The sequence below is a fragment of the Podarcis filfolensis genome (genome assembly GCF_964270895.1).
Source record: "Podarcis filfolensis genome assembly, chromosome: 13".
Classification (NCBI taxonomy): Eukaryota; Metazoa; Chordata; class Lepidosauria; order Squamata; family Lacertidae; genus Podarcis; species Podarcis filfolensis.
The window spans coordinates 12,143,091-12,165,413 of record NC_139615.1 but is presented as its reverse complement, the minus strand read 5'-3'; the positions used below and the strand labels follow the sequence as shown (position 1 = coordinate 12,165,413).

Here is a 22,323-nt window from a genome sequence, read left to right as displayed (position 1 = left end):
ACACAAGCAAGCCCGTACGTTTTTCGTTTTACTGATTAAGGTTGACGCACAATGATTAAACAACTAAAGCTTTTGTCAGGGAACTGCCATCGGAGCTAGAGGAGGAGGCAAGGCTCCACAGCGATGCTGGAGAAGGGCCCAGCAGGGAGAGAGGCAGCTCTTCGGCTGGGGAAGGAAATCAGCGTAACACCAGGGATAAAGGGGGGCCGATGGGGGAAGCGGAGAGGGGGCTCCAGGACTCCTCGCAGGAGACCAGCGAGGAGAGCACGGATCCTCCGCTGCCCACACCCACCCTGCGCAGAAGACTTCCGCGCAGGGAGAGTAGGCGGAGACTTGGCGTCAAAGAACTTCTTTGCTGGAAGAGGTTCAAGAAACGCCCACTGACGGATTCTGCTAGCGACTGAACAGCCACAAAGTGAATGGCTGTCCAGACAGAAAAGGTTTAACCAGGCAACCTAGCCTAGAGTGGCGGTAACTTACGCACGAGCAACCCCTAAAATCATTACAGCTTTCATTGACTGAGACTGATTGAATGAGGCAAACGGGTGACCCTTGAGATGCTGAACTACAATTCCCAACATTGCTGCTCATTGGCCATGCCAGCTGGTTAGTTTGGGTTCAGCAATAGCCAGAGGGCACCATTTTGGCTGCTCCTGGATTAAAATTTTATTCAGCAACACGGCAGCAAATTTAGAACCCATATATGGTGTAGCGGTTGGTTCTAGAAATCAACAATAATTTTATTTTTCACGCCATTGGGTGATAGGGCACAGGCTATTTGCACTGCTGCTTGAGATCATCTGCAGTACAGCCGACCAGTACAACCTCTCCCATGTTTGGGAGAGGACCTGTTCAATCTTTTTCTGTCTAGAAGTGCTCTGCTTTGTCTCATCTTCCACATATGCTCCAGGGGGGAGATGCTCGTCATGTTCTTTGTTGTCACCTAAGAAAAACACGAGGTTGTTGCATAAGAACTGTGTTACGGGATGATGGATTTGGTCCAGCAGAACTCTTCTTAAGTCAGGAGCGACTGGTTCTGATTGCTTTGCCTCAAAAAAGGATATTGTAGAGCAGGAAAAGGTTCACAAAGGGGGTCAGAAATTGATCAAGGGGATGGGAGAAGGTTCCAGCACCTGGGGCTTATATGCATGGCAATAAAAAGCTATGCCTGGTGTGAGGAGAAGGAGCAGAATCTTTTCATTCTCCCTCATAATACTAGAACTTGGAGAAGCTGCATGTTGGAATATCTGGGATGGACAAAAGAAAGTACTTCTTCAACCAGCCCATAATTAAACCTATGGAAATCGCTCCCTCCAAACAAACTGGTGATGGCTCTAACCTGGATAGCTTTAAAAGAGAATTAGCCAAATTTAGGGAGGCTAAAGTTATTAGTAGCTACTAGCCACAGCAACTACTTTATTTATTTATTAGATTTATATGCCACTCTTCATCGTAAAATGCCAGGATGGTTCACAGAATAAATCACAGGATAAAAACAAGTAAATAAGTAAAACGAAACAGCAAAACAATGCCCCCCTACCTTCCCACAGACACATTTAAAAGGCTATAGAATATTAATCAGCCCAAGGCCTGGATGAAGAGGAAGACTTTCGTCTGGCACCTAAAAATAGATAATGAAGGCGCCAGGCGAGCTTCTCTGGGGAGAGTATTCCACAGACGGGGAGACACTACAGAGAAGGCTCTGTTCTCATGTTGCCAGCATTCGGACCGCTTGAGGAGGAGGCAGACGAAGGAGGGCCTCAGACGATGAACGCAGAGTCTGGAAGATGGGCGGTTCTTGAGGCACTGCAGTCCTGAGCCATCTTAAGGCTTTGTGGGTCAAAACCGGCACTTTGAATTGGGCACAGAAGCTAATTGGGAGCCGGTGCAGACAGCGAGGTTTTTTTTACCTCTGCTGCACAGCAGTTGCTGAAATCTCAAAGGTGGACTGCACTGTTGCACTCAGGCCCTGAGGACCATTGTGAGAACAGGACACCGGACAAGATGGGCCCGGGGGCGCCGGGTATAGGGAATGCAAGGGGTTTCAGGCCCCTCAATAATTTGAGGCAAGGGGCTGAGCCTCCCCGCCAATATTGAGGGGGCCGCCATCCCCCGCCACCTCTGGCGAATGCCAGCACTGCCGGGCAGTTTTTGGATCCCCAATGTTGGGCCCAAGTCGGATAGGCCTTGGGTTTGGTGTGTGTACACACACACACACACACACACACACACACACACACACCCTGGGCCAAATTCCAAGTGTTTATCATTAGTACACGAATCTCTTAGCAGCTTGGACCCAGATTCCTTAAGGGATCACCGTGTTCCTTATGTGCACATTGAAGCTCTTTGGTCAGCTGAACATGTCCTTTTGCAAGTGCCACGTCATGTTGCTCCATGGGAAGTCGATCTTGCGTGGAAGCCCATCTTTTGGGACGTCCTGCCGTTCAACCTTGGGCAGGTACTTTATTATATATTTTAAGTGGCCTCCACTTGATATATCAATATCAACAAGTCTATATGGGCACACAGTTCAGTCATGTGTAATTGCTTGGAAATTATGTTGATTTTACATGTATTCTATTGGATAATTCATGTCTCTGTTTCACGTCCGTGATGTGGAGATTTTTTTGAAAATTAAGCGTTTCATAGCATTTCTTAAATAAATAAATAGCGTGTGTCAGCATTGGATGTACAAGACACACACAAATATTTCCCCACCTCTTGAAATGATTTAATAAGTAAATATAAGTAGAGAAATAATTAATAATTGCAGCTGTACCGTACAATTCAAGGAACAACGAACATATTAGCATATCTTGTAGGAATCAAGAGTTGTCTCCAGCTAAGTTTTGTTCCGAGTGACCGCATAGAAATTATTGGACCTAAGTCAGTCATGCCCATTTATTTCATGGGGCTGCTCTGAATCGGGCTAGCATATATATGTGAGTCTTTCAAAAACAGAAAAATATCTTACTTCACTTGCCCAACTCAATTTTACCACTTGTGTTACTTTTTTTGATAATAAACTAAAAACCAAACGTGACTATATCTCAAGTCTTTACCAGCACTTCCCATTTTTTAAAAAGAATAGTACCGATTTCAAGGCATGTTTTCCCTCTGCCAAGCTGAGCCTTGCTTGGCAATCAGGAGCCCAGTTCCTTATACTACTTTAGATATATCCCAATATTACCCCGACAACATTGGCTTCCTGTGCAAAAAATTGCCCTGTTGGAGTCAGTTTCCCCTGTTTCTTTTATTCATTTTTAACCAATTATGTAAACCTAAAATTTAGTACAGTGGTACCTCGGGTTATGTACTTAATTCATTCCAGAGGTCCGTTCTTAACCTGAAACTGTTCTTAACCTGAAGCACTACTTTAGCTAATTTTTCCTGCTGCTGCTGCGCCGCTGGAGCCCAATTTCTGTTCTTATCCTGAAGCAAAGTTCTTAACCTGAAGCACTATTTCTGGGTTAGCGGAGTGTGTAACCTGAAGCGTATGTAACTTGAAGCGTATGTAACCCGAGGTACCACTGTATTTGGGGTTTTTTTGCCATTCATTAGCAGAGGCCGTGAACCAAAGTTTGTTTAAATCGAGCATAGGCTCTGGCCTTGCCATTGTCCATCCTTGGGCTGACCCCGGTAGCCAACTGACACAGTAAGAATCCAGAAAACCGAACACCCCACATTTAGCTGATGTTAGCTACTTCCAGTCAACAGCCTTGTGTTGTCTGAAACCTTTGAAGGACACCCAGAGATGATTACCGTATTTTTTCCGTGTATAAGACTATGTTTTTGGCTAAAAAAAAAAAAAAGAGGCAAAAATTGGCTGTCATCTTATACCCGGATAGTGAATGCGGGGGGGGGGGGGTCATGTGATTAATGGCAGCAGCAAGCAGGAGATTGGCAGCGGCGATTGGGCAGGCGATTGGTGGTTGTAGCAAGGCCAGCAGGATATTGGCGGCTGCGGCGAGGTGTGCGGTCAGCAGTGGCTGTGGCAAGCGATTGGCAGTGGCAGGCAGGCGGGTGAGCGATTGGCAGAAGTGACCTCCCCCACCCCCCAAAAGCTAAACAATGTCTTAATTTGGGGTTAAAAAAAATAGGGGCCGTCTTATACATGGGGGCGTCTTATACACTGAAAAATACGGTAAATCCTGCCAGGAATTTTAGCCCTCCATGGGGAAAAGCTGAATCATTTCAGCATGGCAGTGCCACCTGCTGGAAGCAATAGCAGAAATAGCAGGGGACACATGGACTCTGTTCATACAAGCAAGTTTAATACAGAGGCTGAAGAATATAGTCCAACAGGTTAGGGCGGAATTGAATTTGTTCCCAAAGCTTCACTCATAATTTTCTTCTTTAGCGCCAGGCAGTATCCAAATGTCTGAATATTTTTGAAATGCCCACCAAATATTTGCTGCTTGTATTTGACATCCTGATGGCACCCAATGTCAGTGAGTTGAGATTTGCCACTAGTTGACCTCCAATGGCATTTAGTATTTTAACACCCGAGAGTTTATGGGATTTCTAATTTGATTTCACTAGGTCATGTTCCTCCTTGGATCCCTTCCTTGGCTTCCCATCCCATATCCACCACAACTTCCTTATATTTGCAGCAGGAGTTGGGAACCTCTGGCGCACCGGTCCAATAGAAACCTGAGCTGTGTGAGCAAGTTTCCTAGGGGGAATGGCTTACACTGCAACTCAATCTCTGCAGAAGGCAAGCTTTGGGTCTGCTGCCTATCAGCGGATGAGTAAACAAACAAACCCCTGTGTTGCAAAATATGAGTCAGCAATATCAAAAGCAACACGATGGCCAGAAACAATAACAATGTGAAAAACTTTATGGAATAATACAAAACATCAATACTAACAAACTGAAGTCTCTGAACGTCTCTGAAAGTCCTTAAATGAATCATGGTGCCAGACTTTACCCGGCAGAGAGCAAGCTGTGAAGCTTTGTATAATCAGCAAATGTCCAATTCTGATGCCCAACTCTGAACACCGCTGAACAGTGTTTCCGGATAGCAACTACTGTTTTGTTGAATTCTTCATCAGCCAACAGTGACTACATAATCGCATGAGCACTGTTCCAGAGTATTTTTCATTATATCTATTCGAAAAAAGATTGGTTAAGGAAGAAATCACATGTCTTTCTACTTCCAAGTGTTGAACTAATTGGCTGGTGAAGAATTGAATGAAACAGTAGTTGTTATCAGGAAACACTGTTCAGCAGAGTTCAGCGTTGGGCATCAGTTGGTTCACCCCCTGCCTCCTTGCAGAAAAACATTTGGTCACTTTGGGAGTCAAAATGGTTTCAGGACAGTCTTCCTGTGCTGCTTCAGACATGTGGTCCACATAACTATGTACATGCTTGGTTGGTACATTTATGAACATTTATTATATATATAAGACCTTAATTTTTTTATTACACCTGAAGTAGGCAGGTGTCAGAGACTGGCTGGATGAGGAAGAGTGGTGGCAGAAAGTGGTCTAGGAGGTACCACATGGGGAAGGTGTTTTTGAACCAGGTTCAGACTGGTGGGACAGGGAGGAATCATCATCAGAGAGTGGGGGTGAAGGGGAGAGGCTTGTAACAACAGGCGCTGATAGAGAAGGAGATGGGGCCGTGTCTCCTTGCTCTGCAATACGGTCCTGATTCAGCTGCTTCCCGTCCTCTCTCAGCGCAGAACGTAGGGCTGAGAAAAGACTGGAACAAATAAGAAAAGCTGAGTCGCAGCAGAAGAATGCACAAAGGGAGTCATAAATAGGGGGAAGAAGAAGAAGAAGAGTTTGGATTTTATATCCCGCTTTATCACTACCTGAAGGAGTCTCAAAGTGGCTAACATTCTCCTTTTCCCTTCCTTCCCCACAGCAAACACTCTGTGAGGTGAGTGGGGCTGAGAGACTTCGAAGAAGTGTGACTAGCCTAAGGTCACCCAGCAGCTGCATGTGGAGGAGCAGAGACACGAACCCGGTTCCCCAGATTACAAGTCTACCGCTCTTAACCACTACACCACCCTGGAAGAGGGGCCAGAAACTCAGCTTCTGCAACTGACTCACTTATCCGAATCCTGTGCGTGGATGCTGTCTCCCTGGTTGTCGAGCAATAAAACTAATTGTTGCCAATTCGCTTGCCCTCTTCGGATTACAGCTTCTGATAACCGTCAGCAGGGCTTTTCTGACAGCAGGTCAGCCCAGCTTAACACCAGCCAATCAATTAATGCTTTCATGAAACTGATTGGAGAATGTGGATCCTCCAGATGCTTCTAAACTACAACTCCCATCACCACTGACAATTGGCCATGCTGACTAGGGCTGGGGTGAGCTGGAACAGCATCATTTTGGCTACCAACAGATTAAAACTTTATTCAGGAATCTGGCAACAAATTTTGAGCCCATGCATGGTTTAGCAGTTTGTTGTAGAAAAACATTGGTATTTTAAAAATTTATTTATTTATTTATTTATTTGTTTATTTCACCGACTACAGAGACGTGAAATGTTATTCATCCGCACAACAGACGGAGTTCAGCTGTAGTGCAGCCTGCTCGACAGCACTTTTTGTAGAAATCCCTGTCTGGTCTTATTCTCTTTACAGCTCTCTTGGCTTGGGCATGTTGTTCCACTTGTTTTCCTGCACCTCCTTCATTAAAAAAAGAAAACAAAAGAATTATTTTTGTAATTTTTTTGAAACTTTAATAAATATTATTTTTTTAAAAAAAGAAAAGAAAACAAAAGAATAGCATAGGAAATACACGAGGTCATTTCATAAGAACTTTGAGCAAGATTCTGGATTTGATGCAGCAGAACTTCTCTTAAGTCAGGGGTGTCTAAGTCCTGGTCTTCCCACGTCAAGAAGCGCTGGAAAAGGTTACCAAAACGATTAGTAGGGTAGAACAACTGCCATATGGAGAAAGCTCACAACCTATGGGGCTGTTTAATTTAGGGGAAAGGCAACTAGAAGGAGATATGATAGGGGTTTATAGCATTTTAAAATTTTTTTTAAGGTAAAGGACCCCTGACAGTTAAGTCCAGTCAAAAATGACTCTGGGGTTCCAGCGCTCATCTCGCTTTACTGGCCGAGGGAGCCGACGTTTGTCTGCAGACAGTTTTTCTGTGTCATGTGGCCAGCATTACTAAGCCACTTCTGGCGAAACCAGAGCAGTGCACGGAAACACCATTTACCTTCCTGCCGGAGCGGTACCTATTTATCTACTTGCACTTTGAGGTGCTTTCGAACTGCTAGGTTGGCAGGAGCTGGGACCGAGCAACGGGAGCTCACCCCGTTGCGGGGATTTGAACCACCGACCTTTTGATCAGCAAGCCCAAGGCTCAGTGGTTTAGACCACAGTGCCACCCGCGTCCCTACTTTATAGTATTATGCATGGTGTAATAATATCAGAACTTGGGGACATCGAATGAGGCTGAATATACCCCACCTTGAGCTTCTTGGAGGAAAGGAGAGACATAAATGCAATGAAATCAAATAGAAATCACATATTCCTAGCTAAATTAAGCCCTGGTCAACCTGCCCTTTAAGAGAGAAAGCACTGTTTTGGGTTACCGGAGACATCTTGAGAGTAAATGCTCAGAAGGTGCCTCTGGATATGGACTCTATGGCAACATTTGAAGACAGCCTTCACGAACTCTCTCCTACATAACTTCACAGGCGATTCTTGTGTGATGGAAGACACGGCCATCACAAGGCATAAGGGAGAGGAACCTGGCTGTGGCAACCTTCTTTGTGGTTCAGAAAGAGTGGTGCTGTAATCAGAGTGTTTGCAGGAAAGTGAGCAGCTAATCTACAAATATAGAGCTGCACTTTCTCCCCCGCTATAATAGATACAGGACATCCACTCATTTCATTAGATAGGCACCATGGTCACCACACATTTATTACATCAGCTTTGCCTTGTAATACCTTTCAATAAACACACAAGACGTAACCGGATGTACTTTTAAATAAATAAGGTATACTTCATAGTATCAAATTGTAGATTTCAACGGAAGTCTCATAAAGTTCAACGAAAAAAGCAGAAGACCCAGTGGAATTGATTCTCTAGTCAGTTCATGCATAAGGTCCACACATGTATAAGTGTCTATTCCACCTGTCTGTTCATAGAGTCCAATAATCCACATGAAGAGTTGTTACAGTTCCACAGAATCCTTTCACAGAGTCTAAGACAAGGTTTTCCGGAATATTAGCCTCGTTTCGCCATCCTAGGCTTCATCAGATCCACTATCCTGTAATATTACATATGAGCCTGTACTACTGATGAAGCCTAGGATGGCGAAACAAGGCTAATATTCCGGAAAACCTTGTCTTTGTGGAAGGATTCTGTGGAACTGTAACAACCCTTCATGTGAATTATTGGACTCTATGAACAGACACTTCTGTTGAAATCTACAATTTGATACTATGAAGTATACCTTATTTATTTAAAAGTACAGCCGGTTATGTCTTGTGTGTTTATTGAGTATGTTTCATGTAACCATAGGTTTGTTGTTGTTTTGGAATACCTTTCCCCATTTTTATTTTCCTCAAACAGCCATTGAAGTGTATTTATCTGGCCCTTAAGACGATGGAACCACAGCAGATTTATGACTTTACAGGGTGCCAGCAGAGGTGTTAGTGCATATTTGTTGCCAATTATTTTACTTTTACTTTTGCATTGTATGTGGTGTGTGTCCAGTGGCGTAGCGTGGGTTGTCAGCACCCGGGGCAAGGCAAGTAATTTGCGCCCCCTAACCCAGGTAGGGGCAGAGAGCTGCTATTTTACTTTTATTTTTGTATTGTATGTGGTGTGTGTCTCACGTTGCAAAATGCAATCCCTCCTGCGTGAGAGAGCAAGTGAGCATTTGGGTGTTGTTGGGAGAGGCTATACACCTCTGTTTTGTTGCTTGGACCAAAATTGTAATCTAGGAAGATGATGTGATGGTTCTTTGTTTGTTTTAAAATTCAAGCAAGGATGAAATCTTGCCTGTATTAATAGCCCCTCCAGGCTAGTGGGGTTTTCTTTGTGTGTGGCTGCATTCTGCAACATGTCATTGAAAAAATAATTGTGCATTAGTCGTGGATTTATACCGGGCAGCTGATACAATATTATTTACATTATTGCTCTCTGGATCTTGCTTTATAGAAGAAAAAAGAGGGATGAAACAGACAGGGGGATTTCTTATTTTTGGGATTTTTTTAAAAAAGAGAATCTGATATGAAAAGAAAGGCTGTACAGCACAATCAACAGGCGGTGAAAAGGCAGAAATTTAAAGGTCTGAAATTGTAGGTCTGCCATTGTAGTTGTAAAGTTTAAGGGACAGCTTTTTTTTCAACCAGAACTCGCCGGAACTCAGTTCCGACACCTCTCAGGTGGGCACCATTGCCATTCTCAACTCTTCCTAGAAAAATGGCACTGGTTTAAGGACTATTAAACATACCAAGTATTAGCCTATCCTGCGGGAACCATGAGCTACATCCAGCTAAGTTGTACTCAGAATGAACCCATTAAAGTTAATGTACCTAAGTCAGTCATGCCCATTAACTTCATGGGTCTGCTCTAAATAGGTACAGCATTGGATGCAACCCAATGTGAGTATTATTTACATATTTTTAATTTATTTTTAATGTCAGATTGTTATTATTTTGTGTGTGTGTATATATATATATATATATATGTGTGTGTGTGTGTGTGTGTGTGTTCCTTAACTTGTCCCCAACTTAATCTTGTGTTATTTTTCCCCATAATAACTGAAAACCAAACTTGATTATACCACACCTCTTACAAATTATCTCAGAAGGCTTTCCATTCTGATCGTTCATGCTGGTATTAATTGGTATTGGAGCTTTTTTATTTATTTAAATGAAATCAGTATTTTCTTCATGTGATCCATTGCACCCGTCTCCCCAACAATACTAGAGAGGCCACACAGGCCCTCCAAATGTCCTTATTTTCCCAGATTTATAGAAGTCATCCCAGTTTCTGATTTGATCCCAGAATGTCCCACTTTTCCTTAGGATATCATCGGAGAAATGTTGGAGGGTATGGAGTTATGAGACCCCCTGATCTAAGGAGATCAGCAACTGTGCAACCTTTCGAAGATATCTGAAGGCAGCTCTGTATAGAGAATTAAAAATAAAAATGTTTTTGTGTGTGTTTATATATACTCCCTACAATCCCTGCAACATTAATGTCTCACATCAAATATAATTGATCTGTAGGAAGGATTTCATTATCTGAAAACAGAGACGATGTATCATGTATGTGTTTTGGTAACTGAAAAATCTTTAATCAAAACAACAACACAGGGAGTGAAGAATATAGTCCCACACTTTATAACTGAATCACATTTTCATCTTTAATGCCGGGCATTGCTCAAAAACTTTCCAATGGCACCCACCCAATATTTCTTGCTTGTCCTTGCAATAAAATATTCTCACTACATGCAGGAAGTCCCAGGTTCAAGTCCCAGCAACTCCAGACATGGCTGGGAGAAGCTTTTGGCTGAAACCTTCAACAGCCGCTGTCTCCCTGGGCAAGCAATACTGGCCTAGATTGGCCAGACACAGTATAAGGCAGCTTCTTATGGAGGTATTGTACAACACATAACACCTCTTCACCAGAAAACCTCCCTTCTGCACCACCTGTGCAAACAACTAATAAAATTACGGGCCCATTTATAGGACACATTTCCTTTCCTCCGTTCACAAATCTGTTATGACTAAGATGTCCACCAGGCTCATGAAACGGCTTTTGCATCTTCTATTGCGGTTTTATGAAAAGCCTTCTGCATTAATCCCTCCACAAGCCCTTTTCATTACTCGTAACACTGACGCTTCCCCCTTTGCATGCACTCGCTCATGATAAACATGTTGAACACCATGAGGACGGCCCATCTTGGACGGGGAAGTTTCAGGGAACGAAGAAACCGGCGGTGAGATGTCTTTGTCATAAACAGAGGCATCCTTTGCTATAAGCAAATAATAAAACTTCCTCTTTTTCATGTCAGCAAATGACTGAACTGCCTACTTGGCTCACAGGAAGAAGAGACTGGAAGCACCCTCAATTCTAGACCCACTGGATTGGGGTAGAAGAGGCAGAGGAAACATCCTTCTGTCCTTCTGTGTAATGCCTGTCCCACGAGTGGTTAACTTTTGACCCTCCAGGTATTACTGGACTACAAATCCCATCATCCCTGATCACTGGCTATGCTGGCTGGGGTTGACAGGAACAGGAGTCCAAACAATATCTGGAGGGCCACAGATTACCCACCCCTAGGCTGCCATTCCATATTTCCTACATTGCTCCCGTTTCCTTGTCTTTTTTTTTTTTAAAGGTTTTTATTTATAATTTTCATTTATAACAAATAAACATTTCAAACAGAATAAAACAATCCTTACATATAATACCTTGACTTCCCTCCGCATCTTTCTGCGGTTCCTTAAATTTACTCTGGTCAAGTATTAGCCTCAAGATCGTAGATGAGGCAGCGAACTATTCTCTCGTCACTTTTTGATTTTGGATCTATCAACAGCAGGGAGGAAAGTATGGCTTGTGGACAAGCCTCCCTTCGTTAATAGTAGCACGATTAAGGGCCCATCCAGGCATTATTTTTATTGTGCATTCTTGATGATTTGTGCTCATGATGGTAGCAGGGTGAGTACTGTTTGTGCCTGCAGATGTTTTAGGCCAGACATGCTGCTTCATTTCCTTTTAAAAAAATAGATATTTATTTGGTTTATCAGATTAACACTTTACAGTCACTTATCCAACATACAACATAAAAACAAGATTCCAAGGAATCTCCTGGACTTCCCTCCTCCCCTTTGTGGGTCCTATTGTTAATCATTTCCTCCTGCATCTTTTATAATAATCCAAATCTTTTACCTCTCCATTGTATCTGAAATTCACCATTAAACTACAAGTGATATTCCAACCCTACTAACAATTTTAACTGTTTACAATGATCTTTAAGGTAAGTTATAAATTTTTCCCATTCCTTATTAAAATTTTGGTCTGCCTGATTTCTGATTCTTCTAGTCATTGTAGTCATTTTGGCATAATCCATCAACTTGAAATATATATAAAAAAATAAAAATAAATGTCCAGTAGCACCTTAGAGACCAACTAAGTTTGTTTTGGTATAAGCTTTCATGTGCATGCACACTTCTTCAGATACCAACAAAAGCTTATACTTCGGATATGCACACGAAAGCTTATACCAAGAACAAACTTAGTTGGTCTTCAAATGTTTTCTGAATGTCAGGTTCCATAGTTGTTTATCTCTTTGACATCTGATGGGAGGGCGTTCCACAAGGCGGGCGCCACTACCGAGAAGGCCCTCTGCCTGGTTCCCTGTAGCTTTGCTTCTCCCAATGAGGGGACCACCAGAAGGCCCTTGGCGCTGGACCTCAACGTCCGGGCAGAACGATGGGGGTGGAGACGCTCCTTCAGGTATACTGGGCTGAGGTGGGTGGCTTCTTCCAACAACACCAACACGCTCACTTCACACACAATGGAGGAGTTGTCATTTGCGACGTGAGACACACACCACACACAATAAAAAACCCATTTATCGGCAGCAAATATACATTAACGCCACCGCCTAGGTTTGCACCCTGTAAATTCACAAATCTGTTGCGATTCCATCATCGTAAGGGCTGAACAAATACACTTTAATGATCATGGTAAAACAAGCATGGGGGGGAAATCCCCCAGGCACTTAAGATATTACAAGGAAAAGCTGATGTAATACATGGTGACCTTCAAAGTGTGGTGACCATGGTGAATATCTAATGGAGTGAGTGGATGTCCTGTATATATAATAGCTGGGGAGAAAGTGCAACTCCATATTGTGGGTTAGATGCACACTTTCTTGCCACACTCTGATTTGAGCACCGCTATCTATCTGAACTATGAAGAAGGTCACTGCAGCCGGGTTGCTCTCCCTATGCCTTGCGATGGTCGTCTCTTCCATAGCGCAAGACTCGCCTGTGATACTGTGTGGGAGAGAATTCGTGAGAGCTGGCATCGCTGCTTGTGGTGGAGTCCATATCCAGAAGCGTCTTCTGGCCATCTACTCTAGAGATCTCTCAGGTAACCCCAAAACCATGCTTCCTCTCTTAAAGAGCAGGTTGAACAGGGAATCAGGCAGAGGGCCTTTCTGGTAGTGGCACCCACCCTGTGGAACGCCATCCCATCAGATGTCAAGGAGATGAGTAACTATAGAACCTTTAGAAGACATCTGAAGGCAGCAGCCCTGTGTGTTTTATTATGTTTTTATATACGTTGGAAGCCACCCAGAGTGGCTGGGGCAACCTAGTCAGATGGCCAGGGTACAAGTAATAAACTTATTATTGTTAATGCTTAATAATTTAGCTAGGAGAATGTGATTTCTATTTTGTTTATTTCATTACATTTCTATATTCTCCAAGGAGCTCAGGTTCCAGTGTAATGAGAAAGGGAGAAAACAATCTATCCTCTTTTTCTACAACATGCAGAATTTTATGCACCTCCATCATGTCTCCTCTTACTTGCCTTTTCTCTAAATTGAAAAGCTGCAAATGTTGTAACCTTTCCTCATAAGGGAACTCTTTTTGGTCACCCTTTTCTAAACCCTTTCCAGTGCTAGAATACCCTCTTTGAGTTGAGGCGACCAGAACCGTTCGCCCTTGACTTAAGAAGAGTTCTGCTGGGTCAAGTCCAACACTCTGTTTGAAGTTCTTACGAAATGACCTTGTGCTTTTCCTTGTGTTTTAATGAAGCAGATCAAGGAAACCACCTCCAGAACGAAGATGTGATTTTTGACCAAGCCAAGGGAGCCGTAGGGAAAAGAGGGCTTCATTCCGTGGAAAGAAGAGAGAAAAATCCCTCTACCCTCTCCATAACGTGCTGCACTGATGGCTGTACTTTAGAAGATCTCCGTTTGCTGTGCTGACATCTCATGTCTCTGTACCCAGTGAAATGAAAAATTAAATAGCATTGTTTTCTTGAACAAACTGCTAAACCATGCGTAGACTCCAAAATTTGTTGCTGGGACCCTGAATAAAGCTTTAATCCAGGGGTAGCCAATGAGCTGCCCTCCAACTATCGTTGGACTACAACTCCCATCAGCCCCTGTTGACATGGCCAATGGTCAGCAGCGATGGGAGTTGTAGTTCAGCATCCTCCTCTCATTCCCCCTCTCTACCTAAATCAGTTTCATTCAATGAAAGCTTTAGCTGATTAACCCATGTAGGACAATTTTAATCAGTGAAATGATAAAATTAAGGGCTTCCTTGTGTTTTGTGTGTGGCTATTTTCATCCTCGTGTGATTGAAATAGGTGAGGAAACTAATACAGAATATTAAACAAAGCTTGGCCTCCTGATTTTTGCTTTCGATAGCTTTTGCTTGTTAAGTCTCTGTGTTCAACATGGGTCGAAGTTGACTTAATTCTTCTGAAACTGTTAAACCATGATCTCCTAGTTAAGGAGAAAATGGTAAACCATAGGTTACGGAAGGCTTCCTGGTTTATCGCTTCCTGCTGCAAAGGGCAGAGAGGTCAGTTTATATTTCAGTCTTTTAAGACCTGGATGTTGTTGGGATACTGCCAGGGAGACAAAGGCCATCATGCCCCCACGCTGTCTCCGGACGATCCATCGATCTCCCGTAGAAACGCAGTATCAGTCAATTAGCGACACAAGCCTCAGAAATAGCTTTCCACATTCCAAGGACTGGTGCACGCTCTATCAGCAGAGTTTGCACAACGAAAGATGCACTCAGGAGAGCATATTTACAACTTTATTCAGCGTTGGTCAGAACAAAGAAAAAACATGACTGCCTGTCTGTGTGTTCAGGCACAGAGAGAAAACAACAGCTAGATACAAAACAGTAACTTCCTGTGAGCAGGAAATACGCAGACTGTGACTCAAACAACAGCCTGCTCCCTGTTTAAGGTGGAACGGAAATATCCTAACAGATGTAACCATGCTCAGCTTCATGTGCATATGCACCTCGGCTCCCTGAAGGTTGAAAGTTACAACATGCCTCAGGATGTAGGACTAGCCAGCAGTCTGGGGTCCATGATCAAGAGGCAGATAGTTCAGTATCCTAGAGGACATAAGAGAGAAAGAAACAGACAGCTAGACAGAGGAGATACTAGCATAGGTCCAGGGCATGGAGAAGTCTAGTTGGACAGGAGACTTTCAGGACCATGGACAGATCACTGGGCCTGAGCAACTACAAACTGCCACTATTTTCCAGGGCCATCCAGATTTGTCCGTATCCCTCCAATTTCCTCCAGGGAAATCCAATATTTACTACTGAACCAGAGTAAATGCCAACTAGATCTTCTCTGGATGGATGTTTTGCACCGATTTGTCACTGAAAAAAGTGGGTTTTCCCAGGGAAAGCTGTGAGGAAAGGGCAAAACTGCCCAGACCCCGGCTTAGAAAGTGAGGGACAAGTGGGAAACTGCCCGAACCCGCGCTCTCTAGACAAGGGGCAAGTGGCAAAACACTGAACAGAAGTTGATTTGGCATTCTTGAGGAACAACCTCCCACACAAAAGCTGGAGTTTGGGGAGTGAGGAACGTAAGGGGGAAATGCACTAGGAAATGTGGAATAACAGCTTCCTGAACCTAAAAGGTAAAGGTAACAGACCCCTGACAGTTAAGTCCAGGCACGAACGACTCTGGGGTTGTGGCGCTCATCTCGCTTTGCTGGCCGAGGGAGCCGATGTTTGTCCACAGGCAGTTTTCCCAGGTAATGTGGCCAGCATGACTAAGCCGCTTCTGGTGAAACCAGAGCAGTGCACGGAAACGCCGTTTACCTTCCCACTGGAGTTGTACCTATTTATCTACTTACACTTTGACGTGCTTTCGAACTGCTAGGTTGGCAGGAGCAGGGACCGAGCAACGGGAGCTCACCCCATCACGGGGATTCAAACCGCCAACCTTCCGATCTGCAAGCCCAAGAGGCTCAGTGGTTTAGACCACAGCGCCACCCGCGTTCCTGAACCTAACCTCCTTGTAAACAGATCTGAACAAATGCTTGGTCTAAGCTCTCTGCAAACAAATGCCCCAAATGAGCAGGATCTCTAGAACAAACCCCAACCTCAAATTATGCCTCTCCTTCCAGGCCCTGACTGTCAACTTCTATTGGTTTAGGGGTGAAACCATAGAAGGGCAGCCCTCAGACTTGGAACTGAGCACTCTGTCTCCTCTATTGCCTGTCTATTATAAGAACAGAAGAAGAGAGGCCTGCTGAATTAGGCCCATGGCCCATCTAGTCCTGCATTCTGTTCTCACAGTGGCAGACCAGATTCCTGTGGGCAGCTCAAAGCAGCTCTTGCAATTCTCTGCAATGGGCATTCAGAGGCATCCTGTCTCCAACAGTGCCCATTAGGGCTGGGTGATATCTGGCTTTCAACATGGTGATATATCACCAGCTAAGCATCACGATATACTGATATATCACAGTGTCTGAAATAAGGATGGTGCTATAGAGAGGCATTGGCTGGCTTCGCGGTTTTCCCCACACTGTGATTTTTGCATAGTGCACGCACCCTCACAGACATCGTGATTCATGATACATTGCCAGGAGGAAAAACTATGAAACCAATATGACAATATGGATTTCAAACTGGTTTGGGGAGGAATACAGCCGTACCTTGGTTGCTGAAAGCCTTGGAACTCATACGTTTTGGCTCCCAAACAATCAGAAACCAGAAGTGAGTGTTCTGGTTTTCTTTTCTTTTCTTTCTTTCTTTCTTTCTTTTTTTTTAAAAAGGTAAAGGGACCCCTGACCATTAGGTCCAGTCGCGAACGACTCTGGGGTTGCGGTGCTCATCTCGCTTTACTGGCCAAGGAAGCAGGCGTACAGCTTCCGGGTCATGTGGCCAGCATGACTAAGCCACTTCTGGCGAACCAGAGCAGCGCACGGAAACGCCATTTACCTTCCCGCTGGAGCGGTACCTATTTATCTACCGTATTTTTCGCTCTATAGGACGCACCCGACCATAGGACGCACCTTGTTTTAGAGGGGTAGAACAAGAAGAAAAAAATTCTCCCCCTCTCTGCTCAGCGCCCCTTCAGTGAAGCGGAAAGAGAAACGGAGACCCTTCCATTTCTCCTCCCGCTTCGCTGAAGGGACACTGCGCAGCTCTCCCTCTCTGCTGAAGCCAGGAGAGTCTTTCTCTCCCGGCTTCAGCAAAAGGAACCTGAAGCCTTTGGAGCGCAGCGCGAGTTCCTGCTGCACTCCAAAGGCTTCAGGTGGCTATCCCTGAAGCCTGGAGAGCGAGAGGGGTCGGTGCGCACTGACCCCTCTCGCTCTCCAGGCTTCAGCGAAAGCAACGCGTAGCCTCCAGAGCGCGGAGGGAGTGCTCCCTCTGCGCTTTGGAGGCTTCGTGTTGCTATTGCTGAAGCCAAGGAGCCTGCATTTGCTCCATAGGACACACACATATTTCCCCTTAATTTTTGGAGGGGGGAAAGTGTGTCCTATAGAGCGAAAAATACGGTACTTGCACTTTGACATGCTTTGAACTACTAGGTTGGCAGGAGCAGGGACCGAGCAACGGGAGCTCACCCCGTCGCGGGGATTCGAACCGCTGACCTTCTGATCAGCAAGTCCTAGGCTCTGTGGTTTAACCACAGCACCACCCATGTCCCTTCCAAGTGTTCTGGTTTTCAAATGATTTTCAGAAGCCAAATGTCCGGTGCGGCTTCCACAGCTTCCGATTGGCTGCCGGAGCTTCCGGCAGCCAATCAGAAGCCATGCTTTGGTTTCCGAACATTTTGAAAGTCAAATGGACTTTCGGAATGCATTCCGTTTGACTTTCAAGGTACAACTGTATTGATATATCACCCAGCCTTGCCTTCCATTAACTTGTCTAGCTCTCTTTTAATCACCCAGGTTGGTGCCCAATGCTATTCCTTGCCAAGCAAATTCTATAGTAGAACTAACCACTGTGTGGAGAGGTACTTCATTTTGTCTTGCCTTGAATTTCTAACATCTTGCTTTGCTGAATATTCTCGAGTTCTAGTTTCATGAGAGGCTGGAAAGCATTTCTCTATCCACTTCCCCCGCAGCATGCAAAATTGCACCGTACGAAAAGTTAAGGCAGCTGTGTTAGCATGTGAAGGGAAAACAAATTCAAAACCCCTCTTGCGTGAAATTGGTCACTAGGTGGCACTAGAGTTTTGGACTTGCCTGGAGCAAGGTCGGGTGGGTGGGCAGTGAGTTATGAAGGGGAATTTCCCACAGAAAAGGAACAGCGTCAACTGTCAGCCCCACATCTGGTTTGGTTTGCCGCATTGTCAGTGCGCAGAAGAGAAGAGATCCCAAAGAGACCTCAGCTGTCACTGGTAAGAACGCTGGGGCGGAAAGTAGAGGGCCCAGAAATCTGGGGTGATGGCAAAAAGGGGGGTGGGGTGGGATTTTCGCTCCTCAGAAGATTGGCTGTGTTTACAGCTGCCCGAATTTGATTCAAGTCTTTCCCCAAACCTTAGCTTTGGGGCCTGTTTCCGGCGGCCCTGGAGTAAGAGGAAGCGAGGGAGCTTCTGTGCATGTGCAAAGCACTTGGGGGGGGGCGAATTCAGGGAGGAAAAGGTTATCACTGGCTTATGAGCTTTGCCTCCACAGTCGGAGGCGATGATTCTTCTGAATACCAGTTGCTGGAAGCCACAGTGGTGAAGAGTGCTCTTGCCCTGGGATCCTGCTTGTGGGTTACGCACGGACCTCTGTTTGGCCTCTGTGAGAACAGGATGCTGGACCAGATGGGCCACTGGCCTGATCCAGCAGGCTCTCCTTATGTTTTGTTCCCTGGTGACAAATCCCAGAATAGTAGCCTTGTAGGGATGCGGGTGGCGCTGTGGTCTAAACCACTGAGCCACTTGGGCTTGCCAATCGGAACATCAGTGGTTCGAATCTGCACGACGGGGTGAGTTCCCGTCACTCTGTCCCAGGTTCTGCCAACCTAGCAGTTCGAAAGCACGCCAGTGCAAGTAGATAAATAGGTACCACTGCGGCAGGAAGGTAAACGGCATTTCCGTGCAATCGGGCACTTGTCACAGTGTCCTGTTGCGCCAGAAGTGGTTTAGTCATGCTGGCGCGGAAGGCTGTCTGTGGACAAACAGTGGCTCTCTCGGCCTGAAAGCAAGATGAGCACCGCACCCCATAGTCACCTATGACCATGGGTGTAGCCAAGGGGGTAGGGAGGGGAGGCTGTCCCCCTCAATCAATAAAAATAAATAAAAATACATAGCAAACTGAGGTTCTTGCTCCCCCAAAAGGCCTGCCCCCTCCTCCCAAAATCCTGGCTACAGCCATGCCTTTGACTGGAATTAACTGTCCAGGGGTCCTTTTCCTTTTTAGCTAGTACAGTGGTACCTTGGGTTAAGAACTTAATTCATTCTGGAGGTCCGTTCTTAACCTGAAACTGTTCTTAACGTGAGGTACCACTTTAGATAATGGGTCCTCCTGCTGCCGCCGCGTGATTTCTGTTCTCATCCTGAAGCAAAGTTCTTAATCTGAGGTACTATTTCTGGGTTAGCGGAGTCTGTAACCTGAAGCGTCTGTAACCTGAGGTACCACTGTAGTCTTGTTTTATCTGTCATAGTGCAGACAAAAGAAGAGCCTTGCAGGACTTTAAAGCAGAGAAGGAACCTCAGGTGAACTCCATTTCCCCAGGGCTTCTCTATCCAGCCCTCAGGTCTCTCCCCAGGACACGGCCCCCCTTCCCCGTTGGTTCTTCTTCAAACCCTCCTTGACTGTTGTTGCCAGGAGAGAAAGAGTCCTTGAACTCAGATAAGGCTGCTTGGTTGCCTGGATGGAAGAGAGGGGTGTGTGACTGTGTGTAGAAACACAGGAACAGTTCACATTTGTAGTTCCACCCACTGCTGGCACCAGGCCCCTGGGAAGTTGCCTGGGAAGGACTGCGTCTCCTGTGTTGATAAAGGTTCCCAGCTTCTGCTTTAGAGATTATCAGCTTTGTTGTGAGAAAAGCCTTTGTGGGATAGATGCCAATGTTGTGAGAGCACTAAGCCTTTGTGGGATAGATGCCAATGTTGTGAGAGCATGCGAGTGTAGATCGAGTAAGCCTGGTTCTGTGTTTTTAGGCCTCATTTCAAGCAAGGCTTTTTCCTTCCCACTGCAGGTGTAAAATTAGCATATAGGGGGACCCTGTTAACACGCATTCTTGCTGCCGTTGTGGGTGGTCATTGCACTTATCCAGTAGCAATCAGAAGCAATTCCCCCCCCTGCAGCCAGCATCTCTCCCCTTCTCTGCCTGCCTGTATCTGCTATGCCAACTGAACAGTATGGGACTTAATTTTAAGCAAGCATGCAAATGATTGGCCTGTTAGCTCTCAGAAGTCTCTGGGCTTATCCACACTTAACTTTTGCCCTGTTTTTTTCCAGGCAGAGGTCTGTGTTTGTTTGTTTGTTTGTTTGTTTGTTTGTTTCCCGTGAAACCCAGCTCTGTAAAGCTGAATCAGAGCAAGCATCAATTTGAATTTTCCGTGGATAGACATTTGTTCCGACTGAGCTTTAAAGAGTGGGTTTTCACGAGGAGAGCTCCGGAGCAAAAAAAGCAAAGCAAAGCAAAAAGCAGGGGGAGCTCAGATATGGATCTTGAAATCGTGGAATGTGGTTGTGGATAAGCACTCAGAAAATACTTTTGTGTTTCTGCCACATTCATTGTGGGGCACGCCATGAGAAAGAATGGTGTTAAAGAGTCATAGGTTTGAGCCCCACGTTGGCCAAAAAGATTCCTGCATTTCAGGGGGTTGGACTAGATGACCCTCAGGGTCCCTTCCAATGCTACGATTCTATAAATTAAAATGTCTGACCTCAGGGCAGTTCACAACATGAAATTGCAAAATACAAATGCATCCATTTACGCATTTGCCATGAGATGTCGCACAGGAAGCAATTCATAAATGGAATTAAGTGAACAAACAGATACCTAAGACCTTCCAGGGCAGAAGGTGTGACTGTTAAAATAACGTAGGGGCTGATGTGCAGTTGTTCGAAAGCACTCTGCCCATGCTCAAGCATACTCCTGAGCCTCATTCTTCCTTCGCATGTCCCAGGGCTGAACCCCTGATAATGAAAATAGTGTCTGGGACCTAGCTGTAGCTCAGTTAAGCTATAGTTGCAGCAGAGTTAAACTATAGAATTGGTTCCCGCAAGAGCAGGGTGGATTTGAATTAAATCAAATCAGTTTAAATCACTAGTCAGTAAGACTTGATTTAAATCATTTTTTTTACAGAAAGACTCATTTTTGCATATTTAAAACCAGATGGTTTCATTTTTGGGATAATAAATTTTCAGAGTAGTTTTTACAGTTATATCAAAAATTACTGATTTGGTTATAAAAAAATAGAAATACATTGACAGATAATTATGAAATTATTGTGAGGTTTAATAAGTTAACTGTTTATATTTGGACAACTTTTCTGCTTTGCTTTATTGGAAGTAATCATTTTCTTAATAACAATTTAAACAATTTATTTAACTAAAACAATAACATTATAGCATATGTATCCATATTTGTTAACTGATATGGTTAAAGGATTTTTTAAAAACCAAAACCTTAGACCGAGTTTTAGCACACATGAAAAACGTAAAGCAAATCCTTACATCCTGATGGAAAGCCTTTGGACCAGGGGTCAGCAAACTTTTTCAGCAGGGGGCTGGTCCACTGTCCCTCAGACCTTGTGGGTGGCCGGACTATATATTTTTTTTGGGGGGGGGGAATGATGCAGCCCGGTGGCTGCTTACCTGTGTCTTGTGAGAGGCAGGAGCTGGCAGTGGCAGTGGAGGGACAATGAGCGGTGCACGAAAGGGCTCTGGAGAGGGGCTGCTTAAAATGGCGGCTGCTCGAGTGCTGCTGCTGCAGGCACCAACAAAGCCCAGCTCCCTTCCTTCTCTAGGCAGGGCGGGGAGAAGCCAGGAGGAGGGAGGGAGGAGGCGCCGGCACCATGTGAGGGAGTGGGAGGAAGAGGGAATGAACGTACACGCTGGCGATCCATGTGGCGATTCCCGGACCGTCCGCAGGCCGGATCCAGAAGGCATTTGGGCCTTATCCGGCCCGCGGACCTTAGTTTGCCGACCCATGCTTTGGACTGTAATGTAACTGAAATAGAAAACTATCTTAAGAAAGAGTTTTTTACCCAAGGCATTTTATTTTAAAAATCCGATTTAATTTTTTTAAAAAAATCCGATTTAAATAAAAAATCCAGTTATTATTATTTTTATCCACCTTCCACAAGAGATAGTGATGGTTGCCAATTCTGATCGCTTTAAAAGATGATTATACAGATTCATGGGAGACAAAGCTATCAACA

At 44.8% G+C, this 22,323-nt stretch overlaps 1 protein-coding gene across 1 annotated transcript in view; it reads left to right on the top strand.

Annotated features, from left to right (window-relative positions):
- The first annotated feature begins 18,243 nt into the window (after positions 1 to 18,243).
- Positions 18,244 to 22,323, top strand: part of KHNYN (KH and NYN domain containing) — a 29,455-nt gene continuing 25,375 nt past the window's right edge. Inside the window, exon 1 of the mRNA XM_083581394.1 lies at positions 18,244 to 18,339. The gene's annotated coding sequence lies outside the window, so the exon portion shown is untranslated. The remainder of the gene's footprint in view (positions 18,340 to 22,323) is intronic.